Raw genomic sequence first — 14,579 nt, forward strand, 5'->3', positions numbered from 1 at the left:
CCAAGTGTCTGTCCTGTTAATGGATACAGACACAATTCAGGGAAGCAAGCCGTCTGCACGCATCCCTTAAACGTATCCCTGGAATCCTGTTTGGCTGTTCTGACGTAGAAGATAAGAAAAAGAATCAGTTGGGGGAATGTAAGATGCGGAACTACAAAAATAAACTTGCCGTCCCTGACATCTGTGTTTACAAACGCATTACGTTAAACAGCAGAGGTTTTCCCTATGTTAGCCAATACCAAGCTGGCATCAGATCAGGTGTGCTTTGTTTTTCCTTTAGCCCTAATCATACGGGCTCAACACACTATCTCTTTGCTTCCCAGTTTTGTTTTATTTTCTCCATAAAGGAGTCGACAGAGAACTGACTGGGCAGTTTCAGAAATGTGACTTATAACAACCCACTCCATTGTTTTGCTGCTGAAAGTGAGTGTGTGTCCCTGCTCTTGAATGAAGTAGTCTCTCCAGCCCCCCGTGGTAGACCATTGCTATCTCTGTAACTCCAGCGCAGGTTTGAATCAAAGAAATGACACATGTAGGGGCCAGATGTTTGGGGAGTAAGAAAGGGAGCTAAGTTCACACAATTGTTCTGCCTTCTCACTTTCCGCTGGTTCTTTCCTGTGGGCTGCAGGACACATTGGCAGACGGCTCTGCTCTGAGCGTGTCCACAGCCAGCCCGAGCCTGCACTTTGGTGAGAGCCAGCTAACAGCCTACCTTCCTTTTCCTGTGCAGCTGCTGTTTGCAGAAGGACATGATTTGAAAGTTGATTTATTTACCCTGTCTTTTTTTTAAATGCATAGATGATGTCTGTTTGTTGAAACAATTAATGAACTCTATAATATGATTAGAATGTAACAGAAAAACATCCTTGGCTCACAGGTGGAAATCTAAGGCCTTTGGCTTTTGGAATGTTCCTAATGTAACTTCCCCAGTCAGAGAAAAATTAGAACATGATTTTGGTCTTTAGAAATAAACAAAGAAAAACAAAAAGCTTATCAAGTCTTGTTTTTCACTCTACAGCCTTTGATTCATGAATGAAAACAATCACTTTCACTTGTAGAAACCCATGAGATCTGGTTCAGGCCTCTTAATTCTGTCTCTGTTGTTTGTGAAGGCTCTAAGAATATTGATGCACCTCTGTACTATGGAGAGGAAGAGAATGTTCCAGAAAGGGGCTCTTCTGCCTGGGCTAGCTCCTCCTTTCAAAAAGTCAGGGTATAGGAGACCCAAGAAATACAGTTACCTAAAAAATGGAAGAGGGCAGGAGAGAAGATGTGATTGCTTTCTTTAAAAAGTTTATTTTGAGTAACAACATGAACATACCCACCAAGACAGAAAGTTTTAAAGAAATATTCGGGGAAAAGATAGTTTTTTCCCAATGTTACTCCTTGTCAGCCATCAAATTCCCATGCCAAAGGCAACTGCTATCACATTCCAAAAGGATTTTCTCCAAGACATCCTACATAGATATAAACGTTCATATATGTACGTGCCTCTGAGATATACAAATGATGACGTGCGACACACATTAATCTGCATGTTCCTTTTTCTCACGTAATGATACACCAGACAGAGGAGTTTTTTCTACCCACGGAGCTACCAGGAGAGAGAAGTCATGCTTCAGGTCAATGATCTGTGTCTGGTTCTGGCTGATTGTACTGACAACAAACAAAGTGCCAAGCCAAACTCTGCCTCCGCCACAGGCACTCCCAGTCCAGAGAAATAGGAATCATATTCAAAACCTTAGACCTTTGAATAACAGGAAGAGGAGAATGAACACAGGAGAAAAGGGAGGATGAATTAGGTTGGATAAATTGTACAGAATTGACAGCTTTGAAGTGAGGCCCTTGTTGGCCTTGCAAATGAAAATCCATTGGTTCCTTTCTCTGCTTTGGTAAGTAGAACACAAATGCATTGTCCATCGTAGTATCATTTTGCCAGTTAAATGTCTCTAGGAGGAACCTGGCACCAATACTCTGAAATGACATAAAGGAAGTAGAAGACAACAGGCTTTGGAATCAGGCAGACCTGGCTGTTAATAATGGAGTATACCAATTATTAATTTAAACAATGAATCTTAGATTCTTGATATTCTTTTGTGTAAGACAGAAATATGTACTTCAAATAGGCTGTCACAGTTGGTTTAAAAAAAAACAAGGCAATGTAGGAATCTGATAGTAGCACTACAATGCTGCATAACAAACAATCCCCAACTCGCTGCACCTTGAACCAATGAACATTATGTCATGTGCATGCATCTGATCATTGTGATTTGGCTGTACTCACCTGCTTTTGCCTAAGCTTGTCTGGTCTTCAGAATTTGGGTTAGGTTCAGGCCTCTCCTCATGCTCTGATCTAAGGATAGAGGGTACAATCACCTGGGGGAATGCTCTTCTTAAAGCCAAAGACACAACCTCAAAAAATGCTTTCAAGAACACCTCCTACAATCTCATAACATTGTCATAAACCCTATCATGTTTATCATGCTCTGTTTTTCCAAGGTCAAAGTTAGTGTAACAGGAAGAACAAACCCCAGCAAGGGCGACTAGGGCAGGAAGAACAACAAACAATATATACAGACACCCAGAAGGCTCACATAAAGGTGGGCTGTCGTCACTACAGTCTCAAGTAGGAAAGATATAAGAATGACCTTGAAGTTATAATCATTCTAAAAGAGTATACTCTAAAAAGAAATGTTTTTTAAAAATACTTTTAAAAGTCAGTCCAGTTGTAATTTTATTTTTCTAATAAGAATTGGTGTATATGACACCTCTGAGTAAATACGAAAACATATGTCTCGCTAAGAAGATGGGTCCTCAGGGCCAACAGCATGGCAAGCACATAACAATGAGGTTTCCCTTCCACAGAGCACGCGTGCCTCTGCAAACAGCCCAGAAGAGGAACAGCATCTTAGCTGGGCACCACCATAGGCCAAAGCAGAGCGCCCCAGGAGGACGGAAGGTGGCCTGGGACTCTCATCCTGTGTCTGGCTCTGATTCAGTGACATCATCACTGTAAATGACTCCCTTGGAACTTAGAATCATAGGATCATTTCTGCCTCCCAAGTTATGAACTAGAAAACTAAAGCTTTGGGGACATCACTCTGATTTTGCAGGACTCTGCAGTATCTACCACCTCCTGTCCGAACCAGAGCAGGCAACTCCACAGTTCCCAGGCAGCCTAGGGCCTGTAAGAGGGATCACAGGAAGATGCACAGCCTTACCCGACTTAATTTCTTTCATCCTGATTGACAGGATAAGGACAGAAGGGAAGAGGAGGGAATTCTAAAGCAGCTTGCTAAGGCGCTGACTTTATAAGCTTGTGGATTGAGAAGCAGCTCGTGGGGAGTGGGGTAGGAGGCATCGAACTGAGGCGAGAGATACAGAGAGGTACCCCAGGGTGGGATGCGGGTGCGAGACCCTTATGTCTACGTATAACAACCACTGTGAGCAAAGGCATGAAATTCAGTCCTGAATTGCTTCTTTGGAAGATTAATTAGAAAGCTGTTAGGAAACAATGATTCCATTGAACAGAATATTAATTTTTCCCAAAAGTTGGGCTCTGCGCATAAAGAGGAGAGAGTGGGAGGAGGTGGGAAGAGCAATGCTAGAGAAGAGGGGTGGGAGAGATTGAAGAGGAAGAGAGGAGGCTCTGCCCCACAGTTTCCAGCGAGGGGCTGGCCTGGAGAGTGTGTCCATTCACATGACGCGTGCCTGGGAGAGAGGATTAGAGGGATGACGGTCTGTGTCATGATTTCACAAAGCATCCCCCAGCAGCGAGAGAAGGACACCTCAGATTGCTAGCAACGAGTCCCACACGGCACTTGGAGAACCCGCACACACGGAGGTACAGCCCCCCATTTTCTCCACACACGGAGGTACAGCCCCCCCATTCTCTCCACATTTCCTTTCTCATCACACTGGGCTCGCTTCCTTGCTTCACCAGCCAAAGCAGGGAAAAGGCAAGCATCCCTCTCCCTGCCTTTGTGCACTCTCTTTCTGGTTTTCCTGTTCGCTCGTTTGTAAGTCTGTTAGGCACTTCCTCTGAGGTTTATCTGCAGTCTGCCCTGTAAGTCTTGGAAATATGCTCTCTCATGGTCTCTCACTCCAGTGACACCACGCAGCCTCCCTTAGCAAGGTGTGGGGAACAGCAGCCTGTCTGGAGAGATTAGCTGCCAGCCTGTTTCTGCTGGGCTGTCTGGGTGGGGTCTCCAGGAACATGAGGGACACTGAAGGGTGCTCCCAGTATGCACTGGCCTTAGACTTTGTCCAGAAATAAAGATCACTCCCTCTCACTCTCTAAAATGTTGTTGGGTTCAATTAGATCTAAAAACATCCCTGTCTGCCCAACCACTCCAAGGAATGAATCACCACTAGGCAGCCCAGCCTGCTCCTCAGACCTTCCCGGACCCGTTCAAGATCCAGCTGCCAGTGCAGAGATTCACCATTCTGGGAACAGCATGTTAATTTTAAAACCATCGTGAGGCTTGATCTGATGTAAAGAAAGAAGTTAATGCTTGCTGAATATGATCCAGTTATTACTACATTAATTCACCCATATTAGCTGTAGACATTGGTTGGGAGGCGCGTGTCAGGAAATTTCAACACTGGCTGAAAAGCACTGCCTCTCCGTGGTTGAGGAGCCTCCTCACCCCCACCCCAGAGCCAGATGAGGGCTCCATATTTGGAATGACCTTCACACCAAGGGCATATGGTGTTACTGTAGGGTTAGCTGGGAACAGACCAGCTGAAGTGTGGTTGGAGGGTGCCCCCACGATTAGACATTGTCCCAACACCCTTAGAGACCCATTTTCCTAAGCCCAGATTCTAACGAATAACTCTTCGAAGGTAGAAGCAATGGTAATACACAAATATGGCCAAAACCTTTCCTTGGATCATTGACCTTAGTCAGTCTACACTGTGTGTAAATATTAATTATGTGTTTCATCACAAGAAACAATGTCTTAAACAAGCAGTGCTATTTGCTCAATCTTGTGAGAGTTAAATTGGATTCTGCCAGTATGCATATGTTGGAATCCTAATCCTAGTGACCTCAGAATGAGATAGTATTTGGGGAAAGCACCTATAAAAAGGTGATTAAATTAAAAAGAATCAGGACCATTAGGTAGACCTTTGTGTTTTTTTTTAGGAGTTTCTAGAGAAACAGATCCAATAGAATGCCCTTCCCCCACACACACTCTAAGGAACTGGTTTCTACAGTTGTGGAGATTGGTAAATTCCAAAGCCAAGATTTTCAGAGTAAACTGGAAAGCTAGAGACCCAAATTGCTGAGGGTTCATCCCTGACACATAGAAGAGCTGCTGGAGTAGGTTTCAGTGTCAATGCCAGCAAGACCAAATGCTGGAGAAAAGCTGATGTCCCTATCTGAAGGCACCCAGATAATCCTCCCTTCCTTAGAGGAGAGTGAACATCTCGCTTTTTTTCTTCAACTGATTGGACAACACCCACCCACATTAGGAAAACAAATGTTTTACTTAGTCTATCAATTCAAATTTCAACCCAAAACAGACACAATCTCCCAACGAAACAGAGAATAATGTTTGACCAAATATCTAGGCACCCCATGGTCTAGTCAAGATATCACATGTCATTAGCCACGATACCCCTAGTACATTCTGACTGGTTTTCTTCTGGACATCTGAACAAACTAAGATAAAAAATAAAAGTGTGGATGGCTGTGTCTTCATTACTTTTCTTGTTATGACAAAATACTCAACACCCAAGGTTAAAGGGGGAAAGGTTTATCTAGATCACAGTTTGTGGAGGTTTCAGCCGATAATCAGCACCAAGGCAGAGTGACACATGGGAGAGAGGCAATGGTTCGTGGAGATAAAAGACAGCAAAAGCAACAAGGGAAGGGAGAGACCAGCCTCTTTCTGTTCCTTATATTGTATCTAGTCTCCTGGGATTAGGGCAGTACCAACCCCATCAGTGGCCTGATCCAGGAATCACCCACCCTTAATATCAGCACCCTTAAGGATAGCATTGAACTATGAGTCAATCACATGCTCTACATTCCGCCAGCTCTGAGAAAACCCTGTGACTACATGAGGCTTTGGGGGGACATCTGAACACAAACCATAACAGATTCCTGTGCTTGTGCTATGTCCAGTGGCATCTGGGCCCATGCCTTTGGGATTCTTCTGGCCTCTCCTTACCCTGGCCTCATGATTATATCATGGCTACATCACTCCCAGCAGGAGACAGAGACAGGAGACAGGGCTTTCTCCTGCAGAGACTTCAGGACAGAAAGACCACTCCAGTGCATGATTTTATCATCCAACACTATGTCCCCTAGCTACTCTCATAGTTATAGTTGTGTCTGGATGTCCCCAAAGCCTCATGAGGTCATAGAGTCCAGGGTGGGGGGTGTGTAGCTGAACCTAGAGTTTGTGGTTGATTCATGATCCAATGCTGGGATTAAGGGTGTGAATGTGACACCCACCCTGGGGTGTATATATTGCATACAAGATAAAGGACAGAAGGCTTTATCTTGGCTTCTCATGATTGTTGCTTTTACTGTCTTTAGCCACCATGAGCTGTTTCCAACCTGCCATGTGCCAACCTGCTTTGAAGCCAGCCAATTATGGACTGAAACCTCTGCAATCCGTGAGCTAAACAAACTTTCCCCTCTAACTTTGAGTGTCAGGTATTTTGTCTCAGCAATAGGAGAAAAGTAAGATGTTCAGCTATGAAAGAAGATAAACACAAAATACAAAACCTTCCAGACTTTAGAGTTGAACAAGGCAAAGAGGAAAACATTGTGACCAGCTGCTGAAAGCCACACAGTAATACATGCCAGAATGGGGTGGGCAGAAAGAATTGAATACAAGCACATCTTATGCCCAGTGGACTGTGTTTTGTACCCTTTGTGACAAATGGTTGATTGAGATTAACTACGGTTATCAAGTTGGTTTTGGGTCCCCTTTTAACCTCTTTGGTCACACCACCGGAATCTTTACCCACTTGCTCTATTTTGCTGCTATAAGAACCCACCGACCACCAGACCCGATCAGCGCCAACAGGTATTCTGCTAGAGAGTCAGACCCTCTAGAAAGGCACTGCTGTGCTTCAAGGCTGACTAACCACATGGGCTTCCACTTCTATGTCCTTTGCCATTCCTGGTCTTGGGGAAAACAGGTAACCTTGGAGTACAAGCTCTGGCTTCCCCTTTGGTTCCCAGAAAGGCCTCATAAATATCATCTAGAAAAGAGAGGAATTGTTTTTGACCATAAGTAAACAGAAGATGAGAAGAAAGTAGATGAATTCCTTCTTGTCTCCCCTGAATACTCTAGGAGATTTGGTTTCTGTCTATGTGCTGGTTGGGAGACTCCCATGGGATTCAATAGACTTTGATTTCTTGTGGCTGCTGAAGCAAACTCCCACAGACTGGGTGGCTTTAAAGAGAAAGTCAGTCTCTCAAGGTTTTGGGGACCAAAAGTCCAAGGTCAAGGGCCCTTGATTTCTCTAAGGGCCCTCGGAGACCATGGGTTCTTGCCCCTCCCACTTTCTGGTGTCTCTCCGTCCTTGCCTTGAGGCCACATCAAGTCTCTGCACTCATGGTCACTTTGTCACCTCTTCTCCTGCCAGTTCTGCCCTATGTGTCCCACGTAAGAACATTTGACAGGAGAGTTAAGGCTCCCCCAGATAATCCAGGATGATCTCTTCATCTCAAATCCTTAATTATGGCTGCAAAACCTTCTTTTTCCACATAAAGTTCCATTCACAATTCCAGGAATTAGAGAGTAGATCTATCTTTAAAGAGACCACCATGAAGTGCTCTTCTTTAAGAGACATCTGATATTTCAGGACTTGCTGGCTAGTGAACGGGGCTGTATCTCTTCATTGCTCATCAAAATTTGTGGTCAAGAAGAGGAAAAAAAACCTGTGGTCAGTGTGGGACACTTTCACTTTGCATGGGCCCCTCATTCATTGCTTTTCTTCTCTTTCTCACTGACCAGAGAATGTACTTCCCAATGGAAGCATGAATGCTCAAACCTTGCCTCAGGTTCTGGCTCCAAGATGAAGACTAAAATAATACTTGTAATTTTACAGATCTTGATTGTCTTAATCCATTCTGGCTGATATAGCAAACTACTATGAACTGGGTAACTTACAAATAGAAAAATTTACTGATCACAGTTTAGGAGGCTAGAAAGACACTGCCAGACTAGCTGACCTATCAGAGCCTACTGTCTGCTTCACAAATGTGCCCTCAGGCTGAGTTTTCATATGCTGGCAGGAGCATGCTATCTGTCTGAGATCTTTTTATAATAGCACTGTCTTGGTTACTTTTCTCTTGTTGCTGGGACAAAATACCTGATGCCCAAAATTAATGAAGGAAAGGGATTTTTTAGCTCACAGTTTGTGGAGGTTTCAGTATGTAATCAACTGGCTCCAAGGCAGGGTGGCATGGCACAGGGTTCAAAGCATCAGAGACAGCACAAAAATAATATTAAAAAGGGAAAGAGCAAGCCTCATTTCCTTCCTTATATTGTAAGCAGGCTACACCTCTTGGGTGGGTATAACACTCAGAGCATCTCCACGCCCTCTTCTTCCACAGGCTCAGGATGTTTACAAAGTAAGAATCCTGGTTCCCTGCTGAGTCTCTTAGTTATACTTCTTGAATTTATCAAGTTGACACAATCCCAGTCATGAAGTCTTTACCCTCATGAGATAACCATCTCCCTAAGACCCCCACTTCCTACTCCCATCACTTTGGAGTTAGGATTTTAATGTATGAATGGAGGGTAGGGTGTTGATCCAAGCATTGGCATGATACCAAAAATGTATACAGAGCCTATGCTTTGGCATTAGATAGACCTGGATTCAAGTCCGGGCTCTGCTAATTACTTGTTTTAACTTTGGGCAGGTCCTTCATTTACCATTTCTAATTGAACCTCAGACTTTTCACCTTCAAATATGAGCAATAGTAATGCTTAGTTACAGGCATGTTACAGAGATTATATGACACTGTTCATACAAAATGTTCCCTACATGTACACAGTAAACTACAGACTCCCTGAGTTCTGCAGCAGTGTGATGCAGATGATGTGCATGGTATAAGCTTTCCTCATTTCCACTTTCCAGACAAGAGGTTTTATCTTTACCACTTCATCATGTGTCATCGAAGAACGGCAGAAACAGTATTGCCAAAGGCCTTTATGTCAGTGCTTACTGAGATAATCAAGTCTGCAAGATCTTGTATGATTTGTCTTCCAATAGCAGATTTTACCCCTCCCCCCATGAGCCTTAAGTTCTTACTGTGCTGGTCTATTACCAGTTCCAAAACAGACCTAATACCTGAAGTGCCCCTCCCCATTCATTCATGCATACATGCACATTCATGATGCTACATTTCTCATGTAAGCACTGGAGTAGGATGTGAAAACACAGGCGAGCACTGCTTTTATACAATTTGCATATTATAAAGGAGACAGACATTTGGACTATTCTAATGAAGCATGACCAGGTTTCTGGAAGGGACCCTTTGGGAGACCAAAAGCCAAGAAATCAAGCCTATATCTGTTTACCAACACTTCATCCTTCTAAAGACCTGGGTCAAATGATAATCCTGGTCTCACCCCAGCTCCAACTAAATGCACCACCCTTTGTGTTTTGATGTACTTTACTAGTACAGAAGATCACTTACCTTGTGCTTTGAGCTGAATACTTCAATACATTGTAAAAGTGAACTTTCACAACACTCTCATTAAGCAAATAATCTCCATCTAGTAGCAAAGGAAACTGAAGTTTAGATCATGTGAACACACCTTGCACCAACACTTCTCTTTCCCCAGCTTGTCACTGCCTTCCTTAGGTCTCATTGCAAATGTCACCTCCTCCAAGAATCCTCCTTGGTCACTGTCCTAACAAGCCGCCACTCAGAGTTATTCTTGCCCATCTCTTTCTTTCCTTCATGTCCCATAGCTCTCTGAAATTACATGTATTTATTTACATGCTTGTTCTTTGTTTTGCTGCATTTCAATGTGTTAGTCCTGTGACAGCAGCAAAGGTCAGGTCCTCTACGTCAGGTTGCTCTTATCCTTGACACTTAAAAGTGCTGTGTGGCACATGGTAGGCCTTCCATTAATGTTTGTTGTAAGAATTAATGCATAAAACCAAAGTCACCATTAATAGGTGGCAGAGTTGAGATTTAAACCTGGATATGTCATTTTCCCAAGCCCAGAATCTGATGACTTTTATAAACTTCCCACTGTCCATCTTGCTTTTGAGATTTCTTACCTTTCTGTCTCTGCCTCATGGTTCTGAGGGCAACAGCAAGCATGTCACAGACATCTTTGTGTCTCTCGTAGTTCCTGTAGGGACACTGCCTTACTCCCCAGCTACTCTGCCCATATTTGCTGAGATGCATTGAATATGTTTCCATGACAACAGCAGAGGAGGAGGAAGGGCTCTGAGGCCCTGGATGATTTTCCTCTCCTCTCCATGAGATCCAAATGACAGACTGTGGGAGATTCTTCCTCGGAGCTCTCAGCAGAAAGATCACCAGGCCCACCTCAGGTTCCAAGGGTCACTCCTGGTCTTGGAAAGGAGGTGACACTTGCTATGGAAGTGGCTGGTTCTCTGTAAAGTGTGGCCATGGCTCTCAACCTGACCATGGATGGAGGTTTCAGGTGGTTTCCATTTGAGTATTAGGGTCTAACTTTCTTAGAAAAAGAACATAGTCTTTATGGAACAGAAATTCACTTAGCTCCTGTAAGTGGTCAGGATTCTCCTTTGCTAATGACAGTGACTTGGATTTCAATGCAAAGAGAGGTATAAAGCAGCCATGTAGCTCAGCAAAAATGCTCTGATGCATGGGATCCTCCTGCCCTGTCTTTGACTCTTGGCTTTTCACATTTTCCTTCAGCTACAAAATCAATGGAACCTTATAAAGCTCTCCACTCGGCCCCCTTCATCTGTGCCAGTGAAGAGATAGAGCAGTGAAGCGTTTCTTTAGGGCTTGCAAAACATTCATTCTGTTGTCATCAGAAAACTCAGAGGTATAAAGAAGACAGTGTCAGCTTTCTTGCGTACTTTGCCCACGTTGAAGGCACAAGCCCTCCTGGAGCCAAAGGGAAAGAGAGGCTTGGACTGCAGGGTGGTCAGCGAATTGGATCTCCTCTGGAGGACCCTCCACAGAGCTGAGACCTGCCTCTCCTTCCCTGCCAGAGGCTTGGGAAAGGCAGTCCACTGTTCTGGACTGACAGCAAAGGCAGCTCCCAATGGGGGGTGACCTGACAGCATCTAGATGTGACTTCCTTCCCTTGAGATATATCTCTGATTACCTGAATTTTCTCCATTAGCAGAATTCCCTTGAGACTCAGAGCTGGCCATTTACAAAAATGCTCCTGAGGTGAAAACTCTGTTTAAAAGACTAATCATCTCCTAGGAAAGGATCCCCAGACTTTACCTGTTTAAAGGGTCAAATAGCAGGCATTTCAGGCAATGGGGACCATACCGTCTCTGCAACAACTCCTCCCCATGAATACAGGAGCAGCCGTGACAGCACAAGGATGGATAGACATGGCTGTGTCCCAGAGAATTTAATTTACAAACCCTGACAGTAGGCTGGATTCAGTCCGCGCACCATCATTTGCCAAGCCAGCACTCGACTGTAAGTCAGCAACCTTTTATTACCACCTCTTTATCCACAGTGCTTTCTATGTCAGGCATACAGGAAAGAGTTGTGGAAATGCCTCTAGTCGAAGTGTTTATCAGTTAATAACAGTTCAAGAGAAGCTGGCTGATAACTGACCTCTCCTTAAAGAGACTCCAAACAGATAGGTTATAGTGAAGAATATTCAAGGGTTGACGATTAAGGAGGAAGAGCTTGAAAAACGTATGTTGCCAACCCAGCAATTCTAACCAAACAGATCCCTTTAGTTAATGCCACAGGTCCCCAAACTCTATAGTTCCCTGATAGTAGTGTGTCCCCTATTTTGGCACCAGCAGAAGTGAAAATCAAGGGACCCAGAGCATGGTTCCTTTCCACTTTTATCAAATCCCTACACTCCCGAAAAATATTTGCTCTCATCATTTAGTAGAATGAGCCAGACGCCCACTGTTCTGACTCAATTTACCTGCTAACTGTTTTTCAAAAAGCCAGATCTGCAACATCATGTTCTATTTGCCTTCTTTCTTCTCACAACATAACACACACTCTTGGAAAATATAGAATCTAAAATATGACTATTGATGTCTTTCAAGATGGTGAACTTACAACAATGACCTCAGCATTGATTTTAGAAGATGATAACTACTGTCACCTTTATTCCAGCCATTTGCTGGACTCCCGTCTTGATTTGGTGGAGGTTGAAACACAAAGAGTTGATCTGCACACATTCTTTGCAGTCCCGTGCATGTGAAAGCTAAGTATTGTCCACAGAAATAAGGTTACACTTCAATAACAAGAGATCCCACGACTTCCCATTCCCTAACATGACCTAAGTTGATTTCTTGCTCATATCACATGTCTGACACGAGCTGGCAGCCAGACTGTCCTCTCTAAGGTTATTATTCAGTGACCCAGGCAACGCAGGCTCCATAGGACGCATGCTCTCTGGGTCACCTTGTCAGGAGAAAGGGACATGATGAATCATGCTGAGGCTTCTAAAGCCTCTGCCAAGAAGTGTCATACCTGCTTCCCTTTTGTTGACAAAGCAAGTGACGTGCCCCAGAGATCAGTAAGTACAATCCTACCCTATCCCTAGCAGGATGAAATAGTTGTGATCAGGCCTCATGACTACGGCAGGATTGAAGGAAGGCAGCAAGTGTGCATGCAGGAGGAACCCAGTAGCCTTATAAAGGTGAGTGCTGGAAGCTGAACGCTGCTATGGAGGGGGTGGGGACCCCAAAGGCCTGGATGTCAAAAGTTAATCTGACCATTGCTGCATCAGATAAGAACAACACTTGAGAAGGGAAGGAAAATTCCGGAAGGCCAACCTGCATTGGTCTGTGGACCAGAGTAAGTGCTAAGGATAACTCACAAGGATGGAAAGAGTCAGACTGTTTTCTTCCCAGAAGAAGCAAATTAAAAAAATTTAGAGACAAATGCAATGTGGACATCACTAGATTGTTTCTAAAACCAGTGCTATAGTTTGAAAGTGATTCGTGCCCCCCAAATTCATGTTGAAAGTTAATCCTAATTATCAGTTTTTAAAATTTCAGTGGTATAAATGCAATATGCCTACAGTGTTTGGAGAAGGGGCCTTTAGGAAATTATTGGGATTAGATAAAATCCTTTGGGTGGAGCCCCCAGGACTGAATCCTGGAAGCTTTATAGATGCTGTCTTGGGCTGTGCTGGGACTGTACTTGGAAAGAAGACCATCATCAGAGCTGACCTCTCGACCTTGCACCCCCAGAATTATGAGCCAAATAAACTTCTTTATAAAGTAGTCCACTTCAGGTGCTTCATTACAGTAACAAAAAGTTGACTCACACATCAAAGACACAGAGGAATTCTTATGGTTCCAGCCCGGAGACAGTTAAGAAATAAGATTACCGGTGTGGAGAAGAGTGACAGGTTTTTGTGCAGAAGCCAATAGAGAGATGAGGAAAACACTGGTGTGTCCTCCTCCCCTTGGCCCTCCAGGCATGTGCACCATACAGCATGGTACCAGTGCCCAGACGAAGCCGCAGCAGGCCTCAGCACAAACCTAGTACAGTTCTGCAAGTTTGGCACCACAGGGTGTCTTAGCTCCAGATTGTACAGCAAATTATGCTAGAAAGTGGTTTCTCACAACAGGAGTTGTTTTCTCACAGTTCTAGAGGTTAGAGGCCAGAGATCAAGACCCAGCATGGCAGCTTTCCAGCTCAGAACCACTGTCTTGCTGTGGCTTCAAACAAGCTCTCCGGAGTCCCTTCCTGACCTCATCACCTGCCATATCAGTTGGCTTTCTCATTGTGGGGGCGTGAGTCCAAACACCAACAACTTAAAGGAGGAGAAGCTTAAGTTAGCTCCTGTGTCAAGGAGTTTCAGTCCACAATCAGCTGCCTCTGAAGGCAGAAGCTACACGGTGGAAGGTTGTGGGGAGGGCAAAGATGCTTAGTCCAGGGCAATCTGGAAGCACAGCAGGGCGATCTCACCAAGAGGAAAGGGCGAGGGAGGAGCAATTGGACACAAGGTCACACCTCCACAGACTCAGCAAACACACCAGAAAGTGTGCCCCAGCAACCCTCTGGGCAGCTTCCAAGCCAATCAGGTTGACACAATCAAGCTTAACCCCACCTCCTATGGCTGTCCCATTGCAGCATGTGAACTTGAGGATATACACATTGAGCCTCTGCACACTTCTCAGGCTGTATGCCCGACCTAGACATCCCTGTGGGATGTCTGACCCCAGCCCCACTCAAGGCACATTCCGGAACCCTTGCTCCCCACCCCACACAGCTCCCAGTCTTGATTAGTGTGGCTTCTTTTCCTGGCGTTGTCCTCACCTTTGAATGGAGCATACGCAAGTGATCTACTCCTGATATTTCCCAGTTCTGAGCTGGCCTGTTCCCCAGAAGCCAGGTCCCAATGGGTGAGCTCTCAGCTGTGCAAGCTATGCAGCCC

At 44.6% G+C, this 14,579-nt stretch overlaps 1 long non-coding RNA gene across 1 annotated transcript; it reads right to left on the bottom strand.

Moving 5' to 3' along the window:
• Positions 1–1,327: 1,327 nt before the first annotated feature.
• On the bottom strand, positions 1,328–10,365 carry LOC134474055 (uncharacterized). Its single transcript, XR_010044636.1, has 4 exons — positions 10,264–10,365; positions 9,671–9,749; positions 2,285–2,353; positions 1,328–1,974 (listed from the first exon to the last, which is right to left on the bottom strand). It is a non-coding gene; the product is annotated as an uncharacterized LOC134474055 (long non-coding RNA).
• Between the last annotated feature and the right edge of the window lie 4,214 nt (positions 10,366–14,579).

Source organism: Cavia porcellus, unplaced genomic scaffold (assembly GCF_034190915.1).
Source record: "Cavia porcellus strain 051 isolate PalLab524CR breed Dunkin Hartley unplaced genomic scaffold, mCavPor4.1 scaffold_30, whole genome shotgun sequence".
Classification (NCBI taxonomy): Eukaryota; Metazoa; Chordata; class Mammalia; order Rodentia; family Caviidae; genus Cavia; species Cavia porcellus.